At 45.3% G+C, this 27,975-nt stretch overlaps 1 protein-coding gene across 6 annotated transcripts in view; it reads left to right on the top strand.

Annotated features, from left to right (window-relative positions):
* Window positions 1–27,975, top strand: part of LOC115092617 (CD99 antigen-like) — a 160,535-nt gene that overhangs the window by 31,657 nt on the left and 100,903 nt on the right. The gene's annotated exons all lie outside the window — the stretch shown is intronic.

The raw sequence follows: 27,975 nt of genomic DNA on the forward strand, positions 1-27,975 counted from the left end.
TGGGGAAGAAGGATTCACAGAACCTGAATGTCTGTCTGTCTGTCAGAGCTCAGCGTATTCTTTGGCATGTAATGATAAACGGTTGAGTCCCGTGACTGGAAGGGGTGGTGCCCCAAGAATAAAAGCAGCCAGCAGGCGATGAGTAAGCAAGAGCAGTGTCTGCTGTGCCCAGTTACTCATAGATACATCATTTCTGTTCCTGTACACCAAAGTGTAGTTAAGCAAACATGAACAAGTCATATGATGAATTTTCCATGTACTTGCTTGCCTATGAGAAACTGTCAATATGCTGGACTGTAATCTTGAAGTTTTTCATCTTTCTATGCCTTAGAACAATTGAGTAAGAAGACTAGGATTTGTTACTGGTGAGTTGTTTTTTTTTCTCTGCAGTGTGCTTGCAGGTAAATAAAGGACTAGCATGAGAGAGACAGCAATAGGCCAGAGACCAAAAATTGAAAGGGAACTCTTTTTTTTTTTTTTTTTGCATTACAAATCTATCAACAAATTTGAATGCAGGCTAGGAACAATGAACATTTCTTTTTCTTTAAAGAAGGAAAAATCTGCATTGGAATCTTTGGATCCCTGTTTAAGTGACACTTTGGTTGTGGCGACTCACAATTGATAAGTGTGAAATATAGCTGGCACCGCCAGCAGGTCCCCGGCTCTTTTATCTTAAAGCTGCAGGGTTCAAAATGGCAACTTGCTGCCTCCTTGGCTCCATTGTATTCTTTGATTCTTATTACTAGGTCATCTTTTTGTAAATTTGTTGGCCTAATGTTTTATATTTTCCCACTTTTCTAGAGGAAAAAGTATGATAGATAGATATATTTTTTTTTAACTTATGGACACACGTCTATAGTAATATAGCAAATGTTGGTGGATGAGGACCTTTTTGTCCTGCGAGGTTGTCCATGGCTATGCTGCTCTAGTTAAGGATCTCTCCCAGCTGTCAGCCGTATAAGCTTGACCACCTATACTGTTCTAGCTGTGGTGATTGCCCTTCCTTGTCCTTATCCTCACCCACAGCTCTAAAGGTATCTGTTAACAGGACTTCACCCCTTCTTTTTTTTTTTTTTTTGTCCTTAGCTGGGAAGTGTAGCAGCGTCTCTCTGTGGCCCGTGCCAGGAAAACCTACCACCTCTCTCTCTCTAATGGCTGACAACACAACCAAGCCTCTTGTGCTGTTTCATGTTGGATGATCTTGCCGCCTCTTCTTTATGTAGCCCTAGCACCGCCTCGAGCTGCTTTGTCATTCTCCGTTTTTAGTGTTCAGATAATTGTGAATGTAGGTTTCCATATCTAAACCCCTCATTTACACTCCCTCCCTCCTATCCCTCCTCACCACTGCCCTCTCTCCCAATCAAGCAAGCTTAAAATCTGTCATGCTTTTGGTTACTAACTACTACCTCTACTAGCAGGCTATTCCAGGTGATCTACCAACTTCTTAGCAAAGAAGCATTTCCAGCCTCCCTCCGGCTTCCTATCAACCTTGGTCTTTGAATGTATTTTTTATGGAAGTCTCCTTTTGTGCTTTTGAAGCCTGCTAAATATCTCTGCCAAGGAGTACATCTTGTATTCTCCCTATTTTTACAAACCTCTTTTCCCAAGCATGCGAGAACATGCTCTTTTACATGTGATCCTGCCTGGGCTTCATCTGAGGATCATGACAGCAGTGAGCCAGCTCACATAGATTCAGGATGGTGCACTAATTAAGACAAGAAGGAGCTTTCAAAGACTTGCAACAGTGATATCTATTTGGGGGGGGGGGGGGGGAGGGGGGAGTGAAAATTGGAACCAAAATTACGTCTCTGAAAACATTTGGTCAACAGCCAGCTGAACTGCCTGGTCATAGGTTTGAACTCTTCAGAAAACCCAATTAATGATTCAACTTGGAAAGGAACTGAAAACTAACATGATTAGTTGGGACAAATTGTCACTTAATCTGTCTCCTCCCCCCAGCCCAGTCCCCACATAATCACACAGACACCAGAGTTGGCTTACACAAGGCCTTACACAATAATTTAACCGTAGCCCAAAACAACATTTATCCATCTAATTTTTAACCCCCCGAGCCAGTGAGTAACCCTCACCACCACCTCCCAGTGGTACAGACTTGGCTCCGGTCCTGGCTTCCCACGCTAACTAGCCCAACAAGCCAACTGCCAAGACCTCCCCCCAACGGTAGAGGTCCTGTGGCATCCGGTCAGTGAGCCCACTGCCCAACTGGCTGCAGGTAAACCGGGCCTGTCTGCCATCGTAGCACCTCCTTAATGGCCATTTACTAGGAACCACCGTTTAACTTCAGCAACACCCCTCATAACAGGGGTTGAGTTTCCTGCCACTGCGATAATGATACAACAAAACAGGGAGGGAGGGAAAAATCAAGCGCGCATGCTGGTGGGAGGGGAAAATGTGATCCAAGGTAGGCAACCAGGCACCTTAGCTTTCCCACCCCTGTGGTGTGCGACCGGTCGTGGCTATGCACCCAGGTCCCCTGTCCTGCGATGACTTGGGCTATCACTGTTTGCTTGCTAGACTCAGCCCTGAGCTGTGCAGAAGCCCTGCAGTGACACACTTCAGCTTCTTGCGTATATATATACCGTATTTTTCGCTCCATAAGACGCACTTTTTTTCCCCCAAAGGTGGGGGGAAAATGTATGTGCGTCTTATGGAGCGAATATAAAAAAAAAACCAAACAAAAATCTAACAAACACCCCCCCCCCCCCCGACTCCCCCAAGACCTGCCGACTTAATTTCCTACAACCCCCCCCCACCCAAGACCTGAAATTAATTTCCTGCAACCCCCCACCCTCCTGACCCCCCCAAGACCTGCCAAACGTCCCTGGTGGTCCAGCGGGGGTCCGGGAATGATCTCCTGGGCGCGGGCCATCGGCTGCCAGTAAACAAAATGGCGCCGACGGCCCTATGCCCTCACTATGTCACTGAAACCGACCGCTGCTATTGGTCGATCTCAGTGACATAGTGAGGGCATAGGGCCGTCGGCGCCATTTTGTTTACTGGCAGCCGACGGCCCTATGCCCTCACTATGTCACTGAGACCGATCGCTGCTATTGGTCGGTATCAGTGACATAGTGAGGGCATAGGGCCGTCAGCTGCCAGTAAACAAAATGGCGCCGACGGCCCTATGCCCTCACTATGTCACTGAGACCGACCAATAGCAGCGGTCGGTCTCAGTGACATAGTGAGGGCATAGGGCCGTCGGCGCCATTTTGTTTACTGGCAGCCGACGGCTCATGCCCAGGAGATCGTTCCCGGACCGCTCCTGGACCCCCGCTGGACCACCAGGGACGTTTGGCAGGTCTTGGGGGGGTCAGGAGGGTGGGGGGTTGCAGGAAATTAATTCGGCAGGTCTTGGGGGGGTCAGGAGGGTGGGGGTTGCAGGAAATTAATTCGGCAGGTCTTGGGGGGGGTCAGGGGGGTGGAGGTTGTTAATTTAAAGGGTTTGGGGGTTCCCACAGAAAGAAAAATTTTCTGATCTGGGGAGTGGACCGAAATGGCCCTCCCCAGACCCGAAAACAAAATGGGGAGAAAAAAAAAACCTATGCACTCCCCTAATTTGCTCCATAAGACGCCCAGACGCAGAGCCGGTTTAGCACAATTTTTTTTTTTTTTAAATTTTCCCCCTCTGAATCCTAGGTGCGTCTTATGGTCAGGTGCGTCTTATGGAGCGAAAAATACGGTATATCGTGGAGGGAGGAGGTAGGTTGCTAGGGTTCCTTTCCTTCCTTTTTGTTTTGGGTGCTTTATTTGGCCTCCATGTTTTTAGCTGACTTTCCTAAGAGAAGGCTTATGAGATCGATGTGTTCATCACCCTCCCAGTATTTCGTGTCCTTAAGCCCATCAGATTTTCAGGACATGTCTTTTGGGGGGGGGGGGGGGGGATCATGAGGTATCTGACAGGGGTGAGGTTCTTTTTAATCCACTCATATGCACAAATGTTCATGCATTCCAGGAAGTAGGGTCCACAGATCTGTCATCACTTTATAGTGTTTCACAATGTTGATGTCTATATCATATTCACAGAAAGAGCACTACAAGTGTATTCTAACTGAGAGTGGCTTGGTTTTATGCATATAGAAACAGAAATAAGACCAATCGGCCCATCCAGTCTGCCCTGCAAGGTCTCACACTTATGTTCCCATACTTATCTGTTTCACTGATCACCAAGTTCAGGGCTCTTGTTGGTAATTGTTTGATTCAAATTTCCTGCCACCCCCAGCCATTGATGCAGAGAGTAATGTTGGAGTTCATCAAAGGTGAGCATAAGGCTTAATGATTAAGGGTAGTAACCGCCGCATCAAGCAAATGCCTTGTTATAAGAACATAAAAAATTGCCATGCTGGGTCAGACCAAGGGTCCATCAAGCCCAGCATCCTGTTTCCAACAGAGGCCAAACCAGGCCACAAGAACCTGGCAATTATCCAAACACTAAGAAGATCCCATGCTACTGATGCAGTTAATAGCAGTGGCTATTCCCTAAGTAAACTTGATTAATGGACTTCTCCAAGAACTTATCCAAAACTTTTTTGAACCCAGCTACACTAATTGCACTAACCACATCCTCTGGCAGCAAATTCCAGAACTTTATTGTGCGTTGAGTGAAAAAGAATTTTCTCCGATTAGTCTTAAATGAGCTACTTGCTAACTTCATGGAATGCCCCTTAGTCCTTCTATTATTCGAAAGCGTAAATAACCAATTCACATCTACTCGTTCAAGACCTCTCATGATCTTAAAAACTTCTATCATATCCCCCCTCAGCTGTCTCTTCTCCAAGCCGAATAGGAGAGCTGTTCCATTCCCTTTATCCTTTTGGTTGCCCTTCTCTGTACCTTCTCCATCGCAACTATATATTTTTTGAGATGCAGCGACCAGAATTGTACACAGTATTCAAGGTGTGGTCTCACCATGGAGCGATATAGAGACATTGACATTTTCCATTTTATTAACCATTCCCTTCCTAATAATTTCTATCATTCTATTTGCTTTTTTGACTGCTGCAGCTCACCGAGCCGACTATTTTAAAGTATTATCCACTATGATGCCTAGATCTTTTTCCTAGGTGGTAGCTCCTAATATGGAACCCAACATCGTGTAACTACAGCAAGGGTTATTTTTCCCTATATGCAACACCTTGCACTTGTCCATGTTAAATTTCATCTGCCATTTGGATGCCCAATCTTCCAGTCTTGCAAGGTCCTCCTGTAATGAATCTCAATCCACTTGTGATTTAACTACTCTGAATAATTTTGTATCATCCTCAAGTTTGATAACCTCACATGTTGGATGTTGTCTGAATGTAAATCCTCTTTTCCACATTTCTCCCTGCTGTTTGAAGCATGTGTTCATTGTAAACTGTACTGAATCAGAATTTTGAAAAGATGCAGTATATACACGATTTTTTTTTTTTTTTAATTAAAAACTTTTCTTTTAAGTGATGAAGTGGATTCTGGCCCTCAGTAAATTGGTTGGTCTGTAAGGTGACGCTAACTTTTTTTCTCCTTGGTAAATATTAAGACTTCTTCAGGAATTAAATATTAATTGGAGTGTCAATGGACAATTTTTTCCTTTTTTTTTTAAGCTACTGAGTTATCTAAACTTGTTTTGCAGCTCGGAGCATAAGGAAATGTAGCCCTGTGCATATAGGATTATGCAGTCTGTTTCTAGTTTCAGGGTGAGGCCTATGCTTGGGGTGATATGGGCCTATTGTGGGTTTTTTTCCCCCTTTTTAATCCTGATTCCTCAGGTTATAAATAGGGAATGCAGGGTACTGACACTCCCAGCGAATAGGATGATACATTTAGCCAGGGTATTGGGATAAACCTTTTTACGCCTGCTTAAAAAAAAAAAGGTAATGGGAGATTAGATCAGCCCAGACAGAAGCCCTGCAGTAATGTGCCCCCTTCCCCCTTCCAACACGGTACTGAAGGCATTGGCTCTGTTCTAACTCAGACAAAAGAGTACCCCTTACTGCCCCACCAATTGCAGTAACTAGTCTGCCTTGGCAATCTTTTGGCCAGGTAGTAACCAGGTCTGAGACTTCAGATCGGAGCTCAGGGGGTGTGTGTGCGTATGAATAACTGCATTATAGAGGGGAAAAGGTGAAGCCTGAGGTCTGACAGCTTTACTTCACAAGGAAGAGACTCCCTGCCAGTTTAGCAAGTGAGAAACCGACAGCAGCAGTCATCAGGCTTCTTTCACTTGCTGCTGGGATCTTCCCACCTGGGCACTTTCTGCCTGAGCCCAGGCTGAGCCTTGCTCCTCTCCTCACATGCCTTTTTTTTTTTTTCTTCCTATTGACTGGGAAGAGGAAGAGTGCCCAGTGCTTGCCAATTTGTTTGCTCTGGGCATCTTCGAAGTGTGGCATCAATACCAGCAGGTTACCCGCAATTTTTAATTAAAAAAAACAAACAAAACAGCAAGAAAGTCACTTATAAGCATTTTATTTTATGCTTTTCAGGCACTTTAAAAGCAGATTACATTCAGGTACTGAAGTTTTTTTTTTCACCAGAGACTTCACCAAGTTTGTAACTACAGCAATAGAAGGCAAAGTGGCTTGCCCAAAGTCACAAGGAGCAGCAGTGGGATGTGAACCCTGGTTTGTAGCTCGCTGCTCTAACCATGCTTTGTATTATATGGGGAAATGCCAGAAATAATCTGCATTCACTTCCATGCTGTTTAAGGGGCAGGGACGAGCTCAGTCTGCCCGTGACATAGAGGGCGGGCAACCCATATTTTATAGGTGGATGTTAAATATTTATGTTCCTTCTAATGTGAGCATCGAAGTGGGTCCCTCCCCTCTCACAGCAGTAATGTTTGAGGGGATTTTGCCTTGCAAGTGTCTCGATTTACATTGCAAGCTGTACTGAGAAGGGACTGCCTCTTTTATGTTTCTTGTACAGTGCTGTGTACGTTAAGTAACTCTCTAGACAGGTAGTAATAAAGATGAGTTACTCTGGTCAGGTTTGCAGTGTTTTGAAACTGTTCTGATGATGTAGCCGTTTCCACTGACCAAAGGGGGGGTGTGTGCCAGAAAATGGGCTCCCAGCCAATATGAAAACGCCACAGGGTGGGAGGAATGATGGCTGTCAGGCTTTTGGAGACTGCAAAGGAAGGGGAGGACGATGAGGAGCCGCAGCATGCACATCAGCTTCAGATAACTTTATTGGCACCACAATTTTATATGCGCTGCCAAAGTTAATACCCAGAATTAATTAAAATTGCTTCCAGGGCAGCCTGGCTGAGCCTGCAGTGAGTGCAGGAGGAGAGAGAGAGAGTTAGCGCATGCTGTGCTCTGGGCCAGCCTCTCCCATTTCCAGCAGCATTATGCAAGCGTCTGTTCCAAGTGCGACCACAGGAAAGAATACACAGTTAAGAGGAGAGCTCCTGGTTTGGTGGTTTAAATTACAGCGCTGCCTGCTGCTTTTACTGTTAGATCTTCAGAAAGGGGGCTGGACTGGAGCCTGGTAATGTGCTGCAGGCCCTCGCCTCGAAGATTTTGTTTTTAAAAGTAATAACCCTTCAGCCATTTCAGAATGCCTCTTTGTGATGCTCACTGCTGGAGTGTGTCTGTAGTTTGACATAAGTAGGGAGCCAAGCTGCACATTTTACTTTAAGAAATTAATTTCTGCCGGTGCTGCGGAAGTAATATGGCAATATTAAGTCGGAGGTCCAAAAAGTTAAAAATAAAAAAATTAAAATTAAAATCGGCTCGTGGGTTGAAAACCAGACGCTCAATTAAATATTTTGTTTTACTGTATCGCGTGCACAGGACACTGGCCTGGGTGCACCGGGAGAGCAGGCGCTCGCCCGCTCTCCCGCGAACTTTACTGTACCGGCCTGTAAGCCAGTCCTGGCTTTTCTCTTTTGCGTTTAATGCAATGGGTTGAAACCAGAGGCGATGTCCCCTTGAGGTAGAGCCAGTTGATCGCCTTAGATGAGGGTCGGAATTAGTTGTGTGTGGTTCTTGTAGCCTTCAGAAGCTGCACGGAATATAGTTTCCTAGCACAGCACCTGGCAAAAGCAAAACACATTTTTAGACGTATGTTGATGCGTGTCCTTAGTAACCTACCGAAGCTACTTCTGTTCTGAAAGCTCTGTTTAGTCTGAAGCTTAAGGGAACCTCCCAGCAGTTGCAGACAACTTCCTAACTCCTAGAAGGCTTTGTCAGAAGCACTTAAACTAATTAAAATAAAATTTACTTTTACAAGTACCAGTTCTGCATGTATCCTGAATACAGGAAGCTGTGTGTTACGTGAGCAAGAGCAAACAAAAAATACCCAGTCAAAATACTTTCTTACCAGATCTGTGTAAAAACCATTGCTTAAAATGTTAATACTTTTTTTTTTTTCCCCATGTCAAGTTCTTATGACAAGGGGAGAAAAACATATCAGCATTATGTTTGAAACCTGTGTTATGCTAAAGCAGTATTTAAAATACTGTATGTGCTGTACAATTGCAACAATACAGCTTATTTAATTTGGCTGTTTGGATCCATTGGGTTTCCACTCCTAGTGCAGTCCTTGTTGCTTTGACAGTTGTTTGACTGGGGTCATGGACCATGGATCCCTGTAGAAACTGATGAAAGCATATACTCTGAGGCTGCCCAGCAGGTGGCGCTTTAGCTCAATGGCTGGGACATCCTTGTTCTCAGGCAGGAAGTGTTATGAATGCTGCCTCTGCAGCAATAACCCCATCCGGGCCTGAGGAGCAGAGGCCAGGAACTGAATCCATGCCTTCTGCATAGCTGTGACTCTGACAGCGAGCTATTTGGCCAGCCACAATTATGAACATTACCCAACTGCAGAATTTTGTTTTTCTCTCATGTGGCCAGTGGTGTGGCCAGTGGTGAAGCCAGTGGTGAAGTCAGTTTCCTGGATACATCAGTTTTATTTGGTTGCAGTTTTTTTTAAAATCTTCTTTCAAGCCTGTTTTACAATTGACAGACTTGCGAAATGCATGAGGTCGTCCTCTTCTGTTCTCACAGTGCCTGAATTACAGTTCTGTGCCCCCCACCCCTTACCATTTTGGGACCCCTTTGCTATGGGCCTTAGCAGGCTACAGGAAGATTAATGATGCCTCTCCCCCCACCCACAGTCTATTCAGGGGCCTCCTGGCAGCCTCCTCTGTGCGGGCGATTCCTCGCCACACGACGAGCTGCTGGGAGAAGGTGGGCGAACAAAGTATCGCCAAGGTGCACGAACCAGCCGCTTGCAGTCAGGGGGCAGCATGAAAGAAGCGGGCGGGGAAACGCCTCTCCTCGGGAAGCTGGGTCAGTGTCCCTTGTTTCCAGTACTCTGATGCTTTCTGGAGGTTCTATGGGATTTGATTTTTTTTTTTTGGCCCTTCCCTCAGACTGTTTACATTGAGAATTGGCTGTGGGGGGTTGGTTAGCTGATACTGAACAGAAAGCCAGTCTGTCCTTCATGTGGATTTTACATTTAAATATTGAGTTTCTTTCTTTTGCAGGCAGAGCCCTCCTTGGCCGTGGGGGTCCCTCTGCTGTCATGGTAACCCCATCCTCTGGCACCATAATACCCTGTTGGTGCACAGGCGTAGTTACATCGGTGTTCTGGCTGATTTTTGCCCCAGGTCCTGCACCCGTTTCCCTCCCCAGGGTAAACCCTGTTTGTGGATTCCTGATGCTTTGTTTTTTTTATTTTTTTGACTCAAGTTTCCTCCTCCATTGTACTTTCACCTCTGTTAGAACCAGGGCTGGGATCCTGGCACTGTGAGCCTTGAACCTTGATTCACAACGACTCGGGGATTTTTCCATTTTCCCTTTATTTTATAGAACCACCACCCCCCCCCCCTCCCCCCATCCTGGGCTGGTGGCCATGCATCAGGACATCAGGACTCCTGCTGGAGCCCTTATTCCAGTCCCCAGCAGTCACCTTTGAGCAGTGACCACCACTCTGCTGCATCTCCAGGAAGCAGAAGACCTGACTCGGGGATTGAGCAAAGGCACTTGGCCAGCTGAGGAGCACTTGCCACCCAAGCCACCAGATCAGGCCACCTCAGCTGATGCCGTTTTCACTAGACCAACATAAACGTTCTCTGAAGATGTCCCTGATTTTCTAAAGGGATTAATGTGATCTCAGTAGTTCATGTTCAATAAGTTTGTAACATTTGTATGTTTTGTCCAAGAGACGATACTGCAGCCTATGAAAAATCTTTTGTTCTGGAGGATCAATATGGTTTCTTCATTTGGTGCAACTGCAAATAGTCTGTAAAAATACATTACATTAATAAATAAAAACCAATAGATATTTAAAGGAGCTGAGGTGAGGTTTTTTTTTCACTTGTATAATATCCCTGCTTTTGATGTTGTCTGACTAAACATTTCTTTCCATGTGCAATGCATCTTTATGATTTGGAGAGATTTTGCACTTCGGACGGGGGAGGCAGAGATTTATTTACTCTCACCAGTCTTTACCCATGAGCTGTTGCACAAGGCTGGGAGTCTGCCGTGGTCACAAGCCCTGCCGCTGTCGGCTTGTCCTAGAACACCTGGTCCTGCTGGAAAATGAGGAAATCAGCAAGTATGGAATGAATCAGTCAAATGTGCAACGGCAAAAAAGCCGCACAGAAAAGAGGCTAAAAATATCTCTTCACTCCATTATACATGAAGCACATAAGCGGGCAGTTGTTTTACATTTCTATTTAAAATCCAGATTTGCTTCCGCCTCCATCTGTGACTCATCAGGAAGCAGAAGGGCACATCATAAGCCTTGTGTTTCTTTTGCTGTACCTTGCCTACCTTTTTTTTTTTTGTTTTTCTTTTGCGTGACGGTTTTGAGGTTGCCATGAGAGAATCCCTGAACACTCCAGCCTGTTGGATCATGCTCTCCAGGCCCAGGGCAATGATTCATCTAGCCGCAGACCTGCCACAAAGGTTAGAAGCAGCAATTGATTTTGCCTGAGGCAGAAGGGAGCGACACTTCTGCTTCGGTTTGCGCAAATGACATTTGCAGCATTAGAGGGAGTGGTGGCGGGTGTTTCCCCCCCCCCCCCCAAGAGTTCTTAAATGTTATCATTGAATCTAGAATGCCCGCGAGAAAGGGATTAAAAATTACACATGGGCTGGCCCGCGGGTGTCTGTGCTATGCGCTGTCATGCAGATGGACCTGTCTTACCTGGGTTTGATTTCTAGCTTGGGTCGTCCAAGGGGACTGGGGATAATGTGGAGGCAATGTTCAAAGACCCCCGGGGTGGAGGGAGTTGTAGTAGTTGCACAATGGTGACACCCGGTGTCTGGATTTGGGTACTGTGATTGGAGTTCTAGAAGGAGCCCTGCTGCACGGCCCCTAAATGAAGACCCTCACCAAACTGAGGGGGTCATTTAGTATTTGTTTGTTTTATTTATATTCTGCTTTTTGGCACTTCATAGCAGATTACATTCAGGGACTGTAGGCATTTCCCTATCCCCAGTGGGCTTATCAAGGCCGTTCTCCCATTCTGTCTATGGGGAAAATGCCTTGATGAGTTAGGCCCTAAGTTTTTGTATCTGAGGCAACAGAGGGTCAAGTGTCTTGCCCAAGATCATAAGGAACGACAGCGGGTTTTGAACCCTGGTTTGTAGCCTGCTGCTCTAAGCCACAGTGAGGCTTTACTGCATGGTAAACAATAAATGTTTTCCACCCCCCATGTTAATTTTAGTTTATGTAGGTGCCTCGTGATGATTTAGCACACAGCCTTGCTTTGATGTGCAGCTCTTTGCATCATTAGTTATGCTGACACATACAGTAAATAATAATAAAAAAAAAAAAACCCTCACTGACTTGAAATGCAGAAGTCTTCCTCTGGAGCCAGTAAAGTTATTTTTGAAACTTTGCAAAGTTAGCTGGATGAATTTATATGGCTGACGTTGGCAGGATATTCGGCGGCAGAACCGCTCCATTGAATATAACAAACTTTCTTAAAGTTTGCCAAATACTGTAACCTTATCTGGCTAACTTTAGGACTATTCTACGATTTTCACCAGTTAGCTGGATAAGTTATGCAGATAACTCTGAGTATCACAGTCAGCCAGCTAACTTAACTCTGCCCCAGAATGCCCCTGTGTTAGCCAGCTAAAGTTTTTAGTTTGGTTTTTTTTCTTTTTGTTTGGTGGGGTTTTTTTTTATTGTCCAAACAAGCAAACACCATGAGATCACTCATTTCTTAGCTATTTGCCTTGCAGTGCTCGACATCCAGAGTGATATTCCTTGTCTTGAGCAATATGGCAGCAGTTCATGTAATTCTACTATCCTGCTTCCATATTAGTCATGTTCAGTGGGGCTTGAGTGCTCAGTGGACGTGCCCATTGACAACCACAGTAGCCTGGGACATGAATTTGTTGCCAGAGGATGTGGTTAAGGCAGTTAGTGTAACTGGGTTTAAAAAAGTTTGGATAAGTTCCTCAAGGTAAAATCCATAAACTGCTATTTAATCAATAAGGAATAGTAGTTTGAGATCTATTTAATGTTTGGGTACTTGTGACCTGGATTGGCCTCTGTTGGAAACAGGATGCTGGGCTTGATGGACCCTTGGTCTGACCCAGTATGGCAATTTCTTATGTTCTTGTAAATATTTAAAAGTTGACAGAAAGGCTCTTTGCCAATGCACATCTTGTTTTCTTAAAGGTTCAGAGAGTTCCCATTTCTTCCTCCCCTGCAAGTCCGATGTGAGATTCCTTGTTCTCTCCCCAGCCACACCTTAAAATAGACAAAATGTAAGAAATCTAAATAAGGGGTTGATTTTAAAAAGTCCATGTCTGCGTGGTTCCCAACGTTATAGAATCAGATGGCCGCACGCACATGCGAGCCGTATTTTAAAATCCTCACGGGGGAGGGGGGGGATTTTGTAATCTACGCCTTTGCCCAGTTCCCTCCTAGTCTGCTGCAATTAAGCAGCAGACTAGGAGGGAACTTTCCTTTACTCTTATCTACCCTTATGCTACGTATAACTAGTTTTTGGGGTTTTTTTTGTAAGTTACGGTGAGCGCATCCCCGGGACCGGGCCTAATGGCTGCTGCCCCATCCCGCCCCCTTCTTCAGGGCCCGGCACTTCTGCACGTATCATAAAGTCCCTGGTGGTCAGGTGGCCCAAATCGCCTGTAGGGTTTCGGGTCTAGCTGCACTGCTTTCAAATTGGTGCCAGCGGGTCTCTGAAGTATATTTTCCCTATCCCTCCAGCTTAGTAAATGACCCCTAAGTTGGAAGGGAATAGAACATAGGAGAAAAAAATCTCCGGGTAGTTGCACATAGTCTCGTGGCTCCGAACTCCAGTCCTGGTTCCAAGTGCGCTGCAAGCATAAAGAAACTGGCTACAGGTTATGGGCTTGGGCATATCTTCAAAGGCAGCCTTTTAGCCAGATTAACCCATGTAGGTGATTTGATATGTCTTATCAGATGTACCAATCACAATATATAAGCCCAAAAAGGTACTCGCTTATTTGAGTTCCGCTGGTACTGTGTTTTCTTCCCATTTGCTGACACACAAAAAAATGTTATTTGCGTTATGCTATAAGCACAGATTTGTTGGATTTCAATATGCATCGCAGTTGATGTTTTCCCGCTACAATTCACGACCTGATGGAAGACTTGCTTACGGTCTCTATATATCAGTTGACGACCGAATTGAGGACTGTATTTGTTGTAGCCTCATTGCCGCCACAATTCATGACCTGATGGAAGACTTGTTTATTGCCTCGGTCTACGAGTTGACGACCTAATTGAGGACTGGACTTGCCAAAGCTTTACTTCCGGCGTGGATATTTAAACCGGATGATTCGCCATGTTTTAAATTAAATTGCGGTTGAGAACGCTGACTGCCGCGGAAACTGAATTGAAACGTAATGGAACCTTAAAAATGTTCGCTTGGAGACCCCATCTTTTTTGGATGTGCCGTTGCCCCTGAAGCAGGACCAGGACGGTCCGAAACACGATCGTGTCGGGACATTTAAAATAGATGAGTATTCCTTCGGGACATTTATAGTAGACGAGCACTTGAAGTTCACAAAATTGTTGCAACGTGTTTATTACCTCCGGTCTCGTTCAGCATATGGAGTCACTAGTTTGTGTAATTCATTGACAATTATAGGTTTGGGTCTAACAATTTTAAGAGAAACAAATAACAAAAATTTTAAAAAAAACTGGACCTTTTTGATTAATAAAGTAATTTGGACCTATACACTAAAAAATGAGTCTGTATGTCTGACAGGCTCATTCAGTTTAGAGGTCCTACATATACATAAGAAATATGGAATAGTAATTGTGTTGAAGGTTCTGTATGTGTATTGGTGATAGAAGAAATACCAGTTACCTTGTTGTGTTTGTTGTATGTTATCAGATGTACCAACAGTATTTAGTTACAGATCAGTGTGCTCCAGTATTTCACAACCTTTTCAAGCCCAAAGTACACCTGCATTAATAAAAAAAAAAAAAAGTGTGGCCCATCAGCCTGAACAAGCGCTGCTAGAGCTCCTCTGCTGCTGCTGCTGCTGCTGCTCCCTGCACTATAGTGAGCCTCCTCCAGTGCACGTGCGTCTCGTCTCTTTTGGTCTGGGGATAGAACAGAGGCCAGAAGGACTCTGAGAAAGATGAGGTGGTGCTTTCTATACTACTGTGTGCACCAAATAAAATGGGACCCGGCTATCCATGCTGTGCATGCTGCCCACGGATTACCCCAGTCCAGGGCTCTCGGGAAGGAGCTCCTACATGTGAAGGGTCACTGCTGGTGTCCCTTGTTGCTGCAAGGTGCTGAGAGCAGAGCCCAACTGCTGGTCTGCATTGGAGCATCAATAATGGTGACTTTTTTTTTTTTCTTCCAATTGTGCCACGAGGGGCCCCCCCTCGTGGCAGCATGGTCCACTGGTTGTATAAGTGCAACTAGCCAAAACAAACACGGCACTAAGACTTTTTTGGAGAAGCTTGCACCAGGGATTGCGTTTATATTAATGCAGTCATTCCTCTCGAATAACTTTCTTCACCAGCTTTACATTGGGGCCCTGGATGGAGAAGGTCTTGTCTAGGTGAGATGAGAGAAGGGTGGAAGAGCATGGGGACAGAGCTCCAGGACAAACTCTTCCGATTAGGGCTGATGGGGGGGGGGGGGGGGGGGGGGGGTGTAATTTTGAAAGCCATTTCTGCCACTACACCCATAACTTGACCTACGGGGAGAAGAGGTGCTCCCATGGGCAAGGTTTGGGAGGGCCTTGCACTTGCACGTGAATTATTTCCTCAGGAAAACTTCCCGTGCAAAAGAGCAGGGTGTAAATGTTTGCTTAAGCTTTTTTCAGATCATTTTTAAAGTGAAACTACATGGATGCTTTCACTTTGAAAATTGGGACCAAGTTTGTTTATTTATTTAGGTTTTTTATATACCGGCGTTCATGAACAAGTCACATCATGCTGGTTTACATAGAAACAAGGGGTGCATAGAACAGTAGAACTAAACTGGTGCAAGGGGAAGCAGTTACAAAAACCAGGGGTAAGATAACTGGGAGAGAGAAAAAAGAGGAACTGTGGGGAGTAAAGATTTGTAAGGGGATAATTACTTAATAACTTAATGAATATTTACAGTAACATTGTTACAGGAGATGGTGGTGGTTATGAGTTGTCCGGGAAGGCTTGTTTAAAAAGCCAGGTCTTCAATCTTTTGCGGAAAGTTGGTAGGCAGGGTTCTAGGCGCAGATCAGTGGGGATGGAGTTCCAAAGTGAGGGTCCGGCCGTTGAGAGAGCCCGATCTCTTGCTGTTGTGTGTCATGTGGATTTTGTGTTCGGTATCTGAAGGGATCCTCTGTGTACTTCTCTGATAGGTCTTTGAGAGATATGAAGGCTGAGCGGATATTGAAGGTCCAGGGAGGTGTAGTGATGGATTGACTTGTAGATGATGGTGATAGTTTTGTAGAGGATTCTGGCTTGGATGGGGAGCCAGTGAAGATTTTTTAAGATGGGTGAGATGTGGTCTCTTCTGGAATTTGTAAGGATTCTGGCCGCTGTGTTTTGTACCATCTGAAGAGGTTTGGTGTATGAGGATGGAAGTCCCAGAAGTATGGCGTTGCAATAATCTAATTTTGCGAAGATTATTGCTTGAAGTATGGTTCTGAAGTCTTGAACGTGGAATAGAGGCTTAATTCTTTATAATACCTGTAGTTTATAAAAGCACTCCTTGGTGGTGCGGTTTATAAAAGCTTTCAAGTTCAGATTATTGTCAATAATGGCTCCTAGATCTCTGACTTGAGAAGATAGGGGGATGTTTGAAGTCATATGTCAAAAGCACCCAGGAGCTTTCCGCCAGTGCGTAAAATTTGAAAATAACCCCCTAAGTGCTCTAGAGTTAGCAAAATCCTTTGCTTTTCTTTCTTAGCTGGGACCCTCATTTTTAGTTGGGTGGGAAGATTCTCTGACTTTTTTTTTTCTTTTTTTAAATGTTGTAGAGCTCCAGATTGGAGCTTTTCATACAATGTATTTCAAATCTATAGAGTAATTATATGTAATTTTTAGAGCGTAATTACAAGTTCATAAATCCGGTCTTCAGAAGTAATCTGTGAGGTTCATCTTCAGCACCATTTGAAAAATCCTGCTGCGCTGACCTGCCCTGAGACAGCTGGATAATTTATCTGGCTAAAAATGTACTTGGTTAGCTCTGAGGTAGGGCAGGGGCATTCTGATATGGAGCTGGTCATCTGGTAAGTTAGCCTGATAAATGCCTATTTTCAATATTAGCCAGCTAACATAGCTGGCTAACGTTTGGGATTGCGGATGAGCAGTCCTAAAGTTGGCTGGATAAAATTATCCAGCCAACTTTGACCTAACCAGGTATGTTCAGCAGCATGGATAACTTTGCTAGCCAGCTGGTGGTTGAGAATGGATTGCCATATTTCAGTGTGTGCACTGAAAAATTCTAAGAGATCAGTATTCAGCACCACTTAGGGCTGGATTTATTAATACCGCCGGGCTCTTTGAATCCCGCGGTAACGGGGGGCAGGGGGGGGCGAAGCGGGGGGGGGGGCAGTCCTGCGCTAGCCAGCAGTGATCGCACCTCCGCAGTGCGATCGCTGGTGGCGTTGTGCCAAATAACTACACCATAAAAGGTGTAGTTATTTGGTGCGAAACTGACAGCGATAAAGGTGCTTACCCTTTGCTGTCTGCGCAGTCTTCGCGGCATCAGCCCCGGTGCCACCCAGACTCCTCCTCCTCCTCCTTCTGGGGCTGATGCCGCCCCCGACTCTGCCCCCATCTTGGTATCACACGCGATAAGGGACTTTTCGCGTGCGATCCGCTTGGTAAATGACCCCCTTAGCCAGAGAAGTTTGGACTTATCTGACTAAGTGGCTCAGTTTGAATATTCGGTCATGTTCAGCAGCCACTGCTTATCCAGACAACCATTTATCTGGCTAAGTGGGGGTGGGACGGGGACATTCTGGGGTCTAACCTATCCAGCTTTATTTGGCTAAGTTAGCTGGATAAGTTAGATCTGCTATTGAGCAAGTCTAATGTTTTAGGTAGCTGGGTATATTCAGTGGTGCCTCCACGGTGTTGAATGTCCCAGCTAAGTTTGTCTGGCTAACTTGATCAGCTGGATATAAATCTCTAAAAATATTAGTATTCCCCTTTTTAGAAATCTGAAGTGGTGAATTTTTTATGCATTAATCTGTTAAATGTAATATTGAATGCCATCAATGAAGATTTTACTATTTATTTGGTCTCACCTAGAAAGCAGGCCAAAGTGAATTCGTATTCAGTCATGACTGTGAATAAAATTGCTGACTATTCGAGGCTAGAACAGACAGAGTCTGTGTGGGAGGATAAATAGAGCAACAAAAGAATGTATTAATTGCCTTTTTTCCCTATGCATGAACCTCAACTTAAATTATTGCAAAGTTTGGTGGTAAAAGATAGATGAGGGGGGATTGTATTATGGATGAGAACTTGTATGTTCATCTACTCAGGATGGTAGAGAACCAAAGAGGAAGAAAACAAAAACTGAATTTAAATAAGGAGCAATGACCTACAAACAGCAAACTTCAATCATTGGCAGCTGGAATATATTCATAACAGTGTAGAGCAGAATGGGCCAGTTCTTTAACTACTGTCCTCTACTATGTCATTATTAATCCTTTTCAGATATGGAAAGTCTCTCGGAAAGTAATTCTCTTATAATAAAAAAACCCAAAAAACCCCAAAACTCCAGAGCAGGTATTCTCAGGCTATATCAGTTTAATTGTAAAGCCTGTTGCTGCATTCCTGTTTTATGGAAACCAATGTGATGTTATTAACGAAGGTTGGTATATTAAAAAAAAAAAAAAAAAAAAAATCAAATATCAGTACAGTCTTAGAGCAAGAAGCCAAAAATGCCTGACCACACTTCTGTCTGCCACTGCCTTATTTGCTGTGGCTTTATAGGAATCAAAGTGGAAAAACACCAGCACTGAGGTCGATGGATCGAAACCATCCTCTGCTACCATAAAAGTTCCTTTATCAACATGGCTTTGATGCCCTTTGTTTCTTCTGATCTTCTCTTGATCCACTGTGTTGTGTAAACAGATAGCAAGTCTGTGTTCTGAATAGAAAATAGGCCTGAATTCCGTTTACTGGCGCCAGGACTTTAATTAAAACTGTAACCTTAAAAAGTCTTCTTTTCACCTGGCTCCTGTCGTTGAGATAGGCATCTGTAAGACAAAAGCTTGCATCTTGGCTTCATGCGAACCAAGCTTCCCTGTATTGTGGTGCAAATATTGTCATTGATGCATTTGCAGGTATTTGATTGCACTCACATGCCAGACCAATGCAACAATGTCCTGGGAAGCTAGTGGCCATAAGGAATTGTTGGCATGCATGGCCAGCATGTATCTAAAAGTGAAAACAAGAGCTTCTTTATTCTGCATCCTTTTTCTTTCTCCTCATAAAGGGACAGTATTCACAAGATATTAGTACACTTTTCCCTTAAACACACTATACAGTCTTCAAATTCTGCATTGCTGTCATGACCTTCGGTCCTCATAAACCACTACTACATAGATCAGCAAGCCTGGGAGCACTTAGGCCAGAACAGAAGGAATGCTGCCTGTATCTATGCCACTTCTGTAAGCACCCTGCTGCCACTTTGTACAACGCAGCCATCAAACATATTGACTGACAGTATCTTTTAGGCTAGGATGCAGACTCCTACACTTTTTTTTTTTTTTTTTTTCCCCGTCTTTCAGGAAGGGAAAAACTTGTATTTGTAAAATGTATATTTTTTGTTGCTATTTTGGTGTGCTTTTTTTTTTAGGCTGAGTGATGAGGGTGCATAAATAGTGGGTCTGAAAGCAGGTGCATACGTTCTTGTGTATAGGGTAGGTCCAGATGACGTATACTTCTGTGATACACAATGTAATAATCCAATTACCCAACTCACCACCAACCAGGTGTTTCTCTAAATATCAAATGTAAACACTCACCCAATTTTCACAATTTTAGAAATGGACTATTTTCCAAATGGCAATTCTGGTTGAAAAAATTAAAGCTTGTTAAGGTTGATTGTGTTAAAATTATATGAAACTGTTGCCACCAAGGTAAACAGTTACATGATATCTTATAATAATAAACTAATCAACCTCCTTCCCTCCTATAATTTTTTTTTTCAAATGTTCAAAAATTATTTGATTTTATTTGGTTTTTGAATCTCTGAGAAGACTGTTTTTGCTACAGGAGAAAGCCTTTGTACCAGCTCATCTAAAAGATAAGTAATATCCCTTGAGGAAGGACTCATTCTAAAATGAGGCCCCGTTGGGAGGATAACAAGTATTATATCTGGATGTCGGCGATGGTTTAATTTGAGCGTGGCCTTTGCACAGATTTAAATGTTTCAAACTCCGTTGCACTAGGATATAGTACAGTTTTGGCAGAATGTCCACAAATCATTTTTCAGAAATAACACTATATAGTGCTATAAGATTTTGGATATACAATTACATTTTTGAACACTTGAAAACATTAAAAAAAAAATGATTATAGGATGGAAGGAGGTAGAGTTTATGATTATAAAAAATATATCATGTAACTGTTTACCTCGGTGGCAACAGTTTCATATAATCTATCATGTAAATGGGCTTGACCGACGTGCCGCAAATGCGCAGTAGAGAGCAGCTCTACTGCGCATGCGTGAGAGCACGTCGGTCAGAGGGGAGCCCAGCGGACGGCTGTCTTGGAAGCGAGGAGGAGCAGCAGCGGCAGCACAGAAGGTCTCCGGGGGGGGGGGGGGGGTCTCTCTCTCACGGGCGCGGGGAGAAGCAGCAGCGGCGGCACAGATACAGAAATGGGAGGTCGCCGGGAGTCTCTCTCTCGCACGCGCGCCTCATCACCGAGCCCAGTGGAGTGGCGCGCGTGCGCGAGAGAGATCCCCGGAGACCTCCTATTTCTGTCTGTGCCGCCGCTGCTGCTTCTGCTTCTCCCCGCATGAGAGAGACCCTCCCCCCCCCCCCCCGGAGACCTCCAATGGAGGAGCAGCGGCAGCGGTTAAGTGTCAGGCGGGCCAGAGAGAAGAAGAGGGAGAGGGAATGGGTTGTGGGAGGGAAAGGAAGAGGATGTGAGTGGGGTGGGTAAAGTTGTGGAGTACAGAAAAAGGGAGGGAAGGGGTTGAGGAGGTGGGAGGGATAGGGAAGATGAGAAGGGATGGAAGGAAGAAGATGTAAGTGGGAAGGGTAAAGTTGTGGAGTAGAAAAAAAGAGGGAGTGGAGGAGGGCTGAGGGAGAGGGGGGAAGGGAAGGTGAGAGGGGAAGGAAAAGGGAAGAGGATATGACTGAACAAGTGGGAAGGGTAAGAAGTTATGGAGAAGAGAAAAAAGTGGAGGAGGAGGGCTGGAAGAGGGAAGGGGTTGTAGATGAGGTGAGAGAGGATGGAAGGAAAAGGGAAGTTGTGGAGAACAGAGCGGCTCTAACCGTGCCGGTCTGAACGATGGAATCTCGCCCGTTCTAACGGGCTTAACGGCTAGTTTTAACATGATCAACCCTAACATTTTTTAAACTTTTTCAACCAGAAAATGCCATTTTGAAAATAGTCCATTTCTAAAAATGTGAAAATTGGGTGAGGGTTTACATTTTTATACTTCTGTGAGACTGATATGAATGAGGAATGGATCTTTTGCCCCAAAATGCTCAATTTAGGAATCTACAAAGGTCTTTTTTTTTTTTTGTGTTACAGGAAATATGAATCATTGGGCAAAATATGCACAGTTTCATAACCGTGCAAGCAAATGCTTGGGTTTTTGTTTGGGGTTTTTTTTTTTTACTTTACATTTGCCTCCAAATTTCAGTCTGGCCCTTGGAGCATCAGCAGAATGCACTCATTTTTGTTACTGCACCATAGAAGAGAAACAAAAATGCTTGCAAAAGGCGATCCTGTTATAATTCAAATCTGTTTGTATGCAGTAAATTCCAGTGCAATTTGCACCTGTTCCCTCCCTGCACAATTCTTTTCTCTGTGAGATTAAGCTACAGTGAGAGTACCCACACATCGAGCCATTTCCTGTTGAGCTGTGGCTGAGTTTGCTGCTCTGGTTTTTCGGTCTTTGCTGCTGCATCAGGGTTATAAATGAGCCGTTCTGATTTTTAGCAAGGCTGGCAGCGTCTCAGCAATATTTATAAATGTTTATCTATATATTTTTTAAAATTATTCAGTTAGCTCAAATAATTGATCTTCCCTTTTCCACAAATAAGCAGGGTTGATTAGCCATGTACTCTGGGGATTGTCCTCCAGTCCTCTAGTTGGCAGAGCTCCTCAAAGCACACACAGCTGAGCTCTGAGTGCCTGCTTGCCTACATAACCCCATGCTTCCCAGCCTGCCTCAATTTTTTGTTGTTTCTCCGCGCTGCATGGTGCATGTGGAGTCTCCTCTTAATTTAAAAAAAAAAAAAAAAAATTTCCCTTTCAATAGATACTATACTGAGGAAGCTTGCCATCCTACCTCTAAGTGGAAGGCATGCTGCAGTCACCAAGGGGCGCCCCGGGTTCACTCCGGGCCTAGAGGCAGGCCTCATGGGAGAGGCAGATGCTGCGATGCCCCAGGGAAGTCTGCCTGAAGACATTGGCAAGCTAGAATCTGCTTGTGCTCCTAATCCACTGCAGACCTCGGTGGAGAGGAAGTGGCAAGGGGAACTTTCAGGAAACAGCCCTCCTCCAGGCCCCCCGATCGGGCTACCTAGGAGCAAGGTCTGGAAGGCTGTCCCCTGGAGGAGCTTCCCAGTGTCGCAGGACAGCCTTCTCGATGGGTCATGGTTATCGATGCTGATGCCATTAGAGTGCGAAGGGATCGATACCAGATATTGGAGCAGCTCGTGGAAGCCGGCACAGAGTTCCCATCTATTGAGGCAAGGCCAGCGCTGAAGTCTGTCTACCAAACCCATCTTTCGAGACGACAGCAACGCACTGAGGTGAGCGCACTGAAACTGGCATATCAAAGCTGGTGTGCCGGGGTCCAATGCACAAATGCTGATGCGCCAAGGAGGTGGTGCATCAGAGCTGACCAGCACACTGAGACCGGCGCGTTGAGGTATTCACGCGTGCATTTTGAGCCCCAGCAAGAGTGGAGGGTTCAGCTGTGCTGGGGGCCACTGGTCCTGGAATGGATGTTCTACCTAGTAAGAAAGTGGAGTGCAGCAGAAGATGGTAGTGTTCATTGCCTTGCACAAGCCAGAGTCCTATGAGCTCATGCTCTGAGACTATGGGCCAAAATGACTGGCTGATGCCAACATCTCGTGCAGATACTGGGGCATTAGTGCTCCCCTTCAAGGCCGAAGATGCTGAGCTGCTTCAGCCACTGCATCCAATACTGCCCAGAGGTCATCCGTTAAGGGGTAACTCAACTAGGATGCAGTGCCCAGTCGGCAGGAACCTGGTGGAAGATGGCCCGAGGGGGCTCCCAATGTAGGGAGCTGCCCAACATGATTATCTATTTGAAGCACTGTCTCCCAGGACCTCCACCAAGTGCAGCCTTGGGTGTGCAGAGGAATCGAGAGCGGAGCAACCACCTTCTCTTGCAGCGACCAATTTAGTTCCCAGCGATGCTTATGGCCTAGGGAGGACCCCCCCCCATAAAGAGAGGTTATTCCAGTAGAGGCGGAAGACCTTATTAGTTATGCATTTCTATGAAAGGTGATGACAAGTGCTTGGGGACCCTGCACAGCACACATCCCAGGAAATACAGTGCTTCCATGAGTGCCTTAGCCCTCAAAGCCAGACTATCGCTGCCGCTCAAACAACCACCCGCCAAAATGGCAGCATGCTATGGCCCATGCTATCTCTGGGACACGGGGTACGTCGGCCGGAATTGCTTGGAGCTATTGCGGCCAGGCATTGGGCATGGCTCCAGATCAGTTCATCAGATAGCCCTCGAAGATAAGCTCCAGAGGGTGGCAGCATAGGGCCAAGGTAGGAGTTATGCCCAATGGAGACCCTCAGACACTGCATAGGGGCAATGCGAGTGATAGCCATAGCCTCAAACCTCCAGTTACTCTATCAGTGCTGTATCTGTAGAGTCCTGATTTCCCGACCAGGGGGGTGTTCCCTGCACCCTTGTTTCCGAAGGATTGGAAGGCAGCCAGGCGCTACAACAGACCCATCATTAGCGGGGAGTTGAGATGATGGTTAGGGATAAATTCAAGAATGAGGGTATGGGCTGTCTCTCAGAGATCCATGCTCTTTCATCTTGCCTGCAATCGCAACGGATGGCGTATTCACATCGAGCCACGCAGACCGCTGATGCAGCCTGCACTGAAACCTAATTGGAATTCTAGGAGCACCTGAACCGGTCACCGTTAAGGAGAAGAATAAATTGCGGAGCCCAGAAGGACCTTAGGAGGCTCAGAGGGGAGTACAGGGATCCCCCTCAAATTCATCATATCTCATGTTAACCTTCCAAGGATGTGCTGGCGACACCTCATCCCTCCTCCCAGGACAGTGCTTTGAGGAGCTCCGCTACCTAGAGGATCGGAGGACAATGCCCATAGATAATCAACCCTGCTATCCACGGAAAACACAGTTTATGGTAAACTTACTCTTTCCTTTAATATAATTTTAGCGGTGTTTAAAGTTTCTGGAGCTCTTATTTAGTTAGTTCTGTCAGCATTGATGTAAGTACTATGGACATTAAGCCACCTCTGACTCTCCCTCTGCCCCCATCCAGGTATCCCATGGATGCATGTAAACAACTGGTCTATGGGTGTGAGGGAAGGGGTTTTTGTGGGTTTGTTTTTTTACACAGAAAGGGAGCATGGCTTTAATGAAACCAAACGTCTCTTATTCTGAAAGTGTAGAAATAAAACGGGGAAAGAAGAGACAGGAACAGGTAAGATTGATGGTGTTTTGGAGGAAGTAAACTTAAGGGGTAATTTTAAAAGGAGTCAACATGCATAAATGTAACTACTATTGCAGCAATTTTCAAAAGCCATTTACTCAAGTAAAGTGCACTTACACGAGTAAATCCTATGCACAATTCAATAGCGCATATTGTAGCAATATTCAAAATCTCACTTACTTGAGTAAATGCTTTTTAAAATCTGGCCCTTAGGAGTAAAAACATTTCTTCATGGAAAAAATGGAATAGCCTCCCAGTGGAAGTGGTGGGTGGTGGCCTAAACTGTAACAGGAATCAAGAAAGCCTAGGGTAAGGGTAGAGGATCCTTGGTTATGAAGGAGTGAGGGGAACCCAGAGATCAACGGGGGGACATTGGCAATGCGACAGGAATTAAATTCGACAGACTGGATGGGCCTGTATGGTCCTATCTGCCATCATTATTTTGTGTTTCTAAGAAGAATCTGGATACTGATCATGCTGTCTTGAGAACACCACACTGACCAGTTTCTCTCATCAGTGGTCCCTTCCTTCTTTTTCAGAAAGCAGGGTCTTTTGAAGGTATTGATCGCCCACCTTCATCTCTTCAAAAAGCAAGTGAGGAACCTGCTTTCTGAATCGAGCTTTTGGTTTGAAGGCAAAGCATTAATCTGCATGTCTTCAGTCTTCCCTCCTGTCATTCTGCACAAAATGTATAATCCAAGGACAATCTATTGATGCCGGAGATGGCAGCCATTATTCTTCTTATTAAAAGGTCACAAGCTGTGACAATGATGGGTCTGTCTAGCTGCTTTGAAATTACGGTTTAGAATGGTGAAACAAAGTAATTGAGTTGGATCAGGGTGGTCCTACTGTCTACCTCAAGTTACTGTTTAATTTTTATCTGCTTGCACCCTTATCTAAGTATTTGCTTGTTTTGGAATATGTCTAAAATGTCTGCTTTCGTTCTTTTGACTTAGCATCTGTCCTACAAATGTTTCTTTAAAATACTCCTGAGGAAGCGATTGACATCGCGAAACACCGGCCGTTGTCGGGTGCGGGTGCAATTCTTCATGGTTCGGGGCACAGATGGTACTTTACTTTTAAGCGGGATGCAGATGGAATTCAAATTTAAATATTGACATTTTGCAACAGTTAAAAAAATTATATATAACATCACGCCGCAAATGACGAGTAGTCCGGACGGCAAGTGGTATTCACTGCTGTTGTCTGGCTTGCTGATGCGGCATCATCTTTAAGAATAATTTCTATTGAATATTAAAAATTCTGACTACAACAGCACAAGGAATATAAAGACTATATCTTGTTCTTTTTGTTATTTATTGGTTGATTGACAAGACAAGTGCTGCGGTTCTTTGTTTTTTTGTTTTTTTATACTTTATAGGTGCCAGGATGGAAAAAGCAAAGGCTTTCCTGCCCAAGGACTGGGCAGTCATCCTCTCCTTGCTGGCTGCCCTTGTTCACAACAGCAAGAGGATGCTGGCCTGCCTACTGCTTCGCCTGCTGGCCTCTGCCCTTGTGACCCCCCTTCCCCCCTTGGCCTGCTTCCACATGAGGAACCCTTAGTGGGCCTTGCAGTCCCGGTGGCGGTAGGCATCCCAGGATCTGGAGGCTCCGGTTATGGTCACGGACCTTCTCCATCTCTCCCTGATCTGGTGGGAAGCCCTCCCACAATTTGGAAACTGGGCTCCCGTTTCAGCCCACGCCGCCCTAGATGACTCTCACCATCAATGCCTCACCTCAGGCGTGGGGGGGGCCCATACAGACAGTCTGTATACTCAAGGCCTCTGGACTGCAGTCGAAGCTTGCTGCCAGATAAGCTTCCTGGAACTTCGGGCAATCCAGTACGCCTTGTGGGCCTTCCAGGACAATCTGTCCTCCAAGGTCATCCTTATCAGAACGGACAACCAGGTGGCGATGTGTACATCAACAAGCAGGGTGGCATGGGCTCGTTCCTCCTTTGCCAGGAGGCAATGCAAGTCTAGGATTGTGCACTTCCAGCCATCTACCTGCCGGGTCACCTAAACATACTGGTGGACCGCCTCAGCCGGGCGTACTAGCCACATGAGGTCCCTGAACTCTGCGGTGGCAGCTGATTTGTTCCGTCACTGGGGTATGCCGAACATGGACTTGTATGCTTTCCCCCACATTCACTGCTCCCTGATACCACAGAAGGGTCATCTGGCCTGTGATGCCTTCTCCCTTCACTGGGGAACAGGGTCTCATGTACGCATTGCCCCCTATCCCGCTCCTCTCGAACTCTGCAAGAGGGGGAGGACCATGATCCTGGTGGCACCCTCCTGGCCAAGGCAGTTGTGGTTCCCTCTTCTCCAGGACCTGTTAGTGAGCACACCTGTCCCACTGGGGATGGCTCCGGACCTCATATCGCAGAACCAGGGCACCCTGTGCCACCCGAAAGTCCAGACCCTTGCCCTCACGGGGTGGATGTTGAACGCATGATCCTCCAGCCTTTGCAGCTCTCGAATTGGTGTCTCAAGAGTCTTATTTATTTATTTATTTTTGGTTTTTATATACCGATCTTCCTGCATTAAATACAAATCAAACCGGTTTAATTTAATTTAATTTAATTTAATTTAGTCTTGATTGAGTTCCGGAAACCTTCCACTCAGAAGTTTTACAGCTCGAAGTGGAATTGTTTCTCCATATGGTACAGTGGTCATGGACCGAACCCTTTCTCCTGTCCACTCCCCTGCCTGCTGGATTACCTCTGGCATCTTAGTCTGGCCTCCAAACCAGCTCGGTTCACATCCACCTCTGCGCCTACCACCAGGATGTTGCTGGTGCGCCCGTTTCAGTTCAGCCTCTTTTCGGATGCTTCATGCAGGGAGGGCCTTGTTCATTTGAAGCCCCTGCTTTGACTGCCAGCAACCCCCGTGGGATCTCAACGTTGTCCTGGCGCGGTTAATGCAACATCCATTTGAGTCTCTCAAGTCCTGTGACCTGAATTTCATTACCTGGAAGGCCATGTTCCTGGTGGTGATCACTTCCTGTTCACAGGTCCGTGAGATCCAGGCCCCTGGTCACGTATGCTTCCTACACGAAGTTCTTCCATGATAGTGTGGTGTTGTGTATGCATCCCAAATTTCTGCCCAAGTTGGTGACTGCTTTCCACATCAATCAGTCCATCGTCTGGCAGGTGGAGGAGTGGCCAAGGTAGTAGGGAGAGTGAGTGGAAGGGACATTCTTACAGTGAATTTCTAGGGAAATTCTGCTCAAAATATGTAAAATTCTGCACCTTTAACTTTTTTTTCTGTATTAATTTAAAATCTAATTACTTACTGTCATTAAACTGTGTTATTTTGACCAAGATAAAGGTTGCAGAATTTTAATTTTTTTTGCGCGGAATTCCCTCAGGAGTTGGACAAACTCTTTTTGAAATATAAACCTCACAGCCTGCACATGAGGTTTCACTAATGACCTGCACAGAGGCATTATCACCTTTTTTTTACTCTTTTGATTATCCCACGTCCTGTGAACTCTAGCATTCCCTGTGCTCTTACCATTGTCTTGTCACCTTTATTTTGCTAGCTTGAGATCATTAGATCAGCCTGAAATTTCTCTCTCCTGTGTGTGGTGCACATCAGTACCATCCCTACTCTGCACCCCCTCCCCCACATCCA

This window comes from Rhinatrema bivittatum, chromosome 5 (assembly GCF_901001135.1).
Source record: "Rhinatrema bivittatum chromosome 5, aRhiBiv1.1, whole genome shotgun sequence".
NCBI lineage: Eukaryota > Metazoa > Chordata > Amphibia > Gymnophiona > Rhinatrematidae > Rhinatrema > Rhinatrema bivittatum.